We start from the raw sequence: 2,021 nt of genomic DNA, 5'->3' as shown, positions 1-2,021 counted from the left end.
GCCTCTTAAAGGATCCCGAGAGGCGGAGTAGGGAGCGATGCGCTGGGGCGCGGGAGGCTCTGACACGGGCCCCCTCCGCCCTCCTGAAGTCAGAGACCCAGGCAGGAGGCAAGCAAGTGTGCCCACTAGGATTGAGGCCAGTGGGCATCAGAAGGGCAGGGAGTCTCAGTTTTAGTTCCAAATTTACCCTTAGCTCATAGTGTGACCTTGGGCGAGACACCTGAGCTCTCTGGGCCTCTGAACAAGGAGGATTGAAAGGTGCTATCTAATGAGCTCTTCTAACCAGGCTCCCATAGTGCAGGACAGCACAGCATCCTGCACACAGGGATTGTTTTTGCATTTTTTTAAATTTTTTTTTTGAAACGGAGACTCGCTCTGTCACCCTGTCACCCAGGCTGGAGTGCAGTGGCACGACCTCGGCTCACTGCAACCTCCGCCTCCGGGGTTCAAGCTATTCTCCTGCCTCGGCCTCCCAAGTAGCTGGGATTACAGGTGCACGCCACCATGCCAAGCTAATTTTTCTATTTTTAGTAGAGATGGGGGTTTCACCATGTTGGCCAGGCGGGTCTTGAACTCCTGACCTCAAGTGATCCTCCTGCCTCGGCCTCTCAAAGTGCTGGGATTACAAGTGTGAGCCACGGCACCTGGCCTACAGGGATTATTAATAAATGTATCCTGAATGAATGAATGAATGTAAGAAATGCTCCAATACAGACACAGATCCCGGGGCTGGCAGAACCCTGAGAGGGAGAGAGAAACATAGATCATTCAGGGATCATGCAACTTACTTCATTTAACAGCTAGGGAAACTGAGGCCCAGATAAGGCATGGCTTGCCCAAAGTTGTTAGTGGCATGACAAATGTGGAGTGCCCACTGCCTGGCACATGGAAAGTGCTCAGCTGTGCCCTCCGCTTATGGCCTGGAATTAATGCAGAACTAGGCCCAGGAGTCTGTGGGCATCTCGTCTCCCAGAGCCATGCCTCGGCCTCCTCAACACTCAAGTCTCTGGGAGAGACAAAGCAGAATGTCCCTAGTCTCTCTCCTTACCCGGAGGCAAAGGCACCAGGCCTGTTAAAGACATTTAAGGACTTTGCTCTGCCCTTGGTGTGGCCCCCTCCATAGAGGCCTGCTGCAGGGTGCAGAGTGAGGGTTGAGGCCCCCAACGCCCACCTCTACAGAGAGTTTTCAGGCAGTTCTGCCCTAGTTAGGCTCGCTGGCTTCTGGCCTGGGGCAGGACAGCGCTGCCTTCCTTACTGGATACATGGCTAAGATCTTTATATAAGACCCTTCCAGGGCCAGGATATTCTTTCCAGGGTAGAGCCTACTCAAAGGAAACTATTATAGAAGAACAGCATCTTGGCTGGGCACGGTGGCTCACACCTATAATCCCAGCACTTTGGGAGGCCAAGGCCGGCAGATCACCTGAGGTCAGGAGTTTGAGACTAGCCTGGCCAACATGGTGAAACCCCGTCTCTACTAAAAATACAAAAATTAGCCAGGCGTGGTGGTGTGCATCTGTAGTCCCAGCTACTCAGGAGGCTGAGGCGGGAGAATTGCTTGAACCCGGGAGGCAGAGGATGCAGCGAGCTGAGATCACGCCATTGCACTCCAGTCTGGGGCGACAGAGCAAGACTCCCTCTAAAAAACAAACAAACAAACAAAAAGTAAAAACAAGAAGCACAGCCTCTTATATTGGTTCAGCAACTTAGAGTTCACAAGTTACCTTCAGATCTAGCTTCTCACTTAAGCGTGGGACAATCCTCTAAGGTGGGCAGGTCAGGTGACTTATTGAGGAGCCTGAGGGAGAGGTGGTCATAGGTGGGCATGTGCAGAGTTGGGAGTTAAACCCAAGTTTGTGGTTTCTAGGCCGTATGCTCCCAGGCCAAGGTGTGGTTGGGCCTGGGAACTGCCTGAGAAAGTTACCCAGGAAAGTACAAGGTCACCTTCACCCAGCAGGATACAGCCCTTCCCGCATCTGAAGTTACCCAAATAAAAGCCTCGGTAAAGTACCCTTCCCCAG

Source organism: Pongo pygmaeus, chromosome 23, assembly GCF_028885625.2.
Source record: "Pongo pygmaeus isolate AG05252 chromosome 23, NHGRI_mPonPyg2-v2.0_pri, whole genome shotgun sequence".
In the NCBI taxonomy this organism is placed as follows: domain Eukaryota; kingdom Metazoa; phylum Chordata; class Mammalia; order Primates; family Hominidae; genus Pongo; species Pongo pygmaeus.
The sequence above is the reverse complement of the archived record's forward strand: the minus strand, read 5'-3'. Positions refer to the sequence as shown.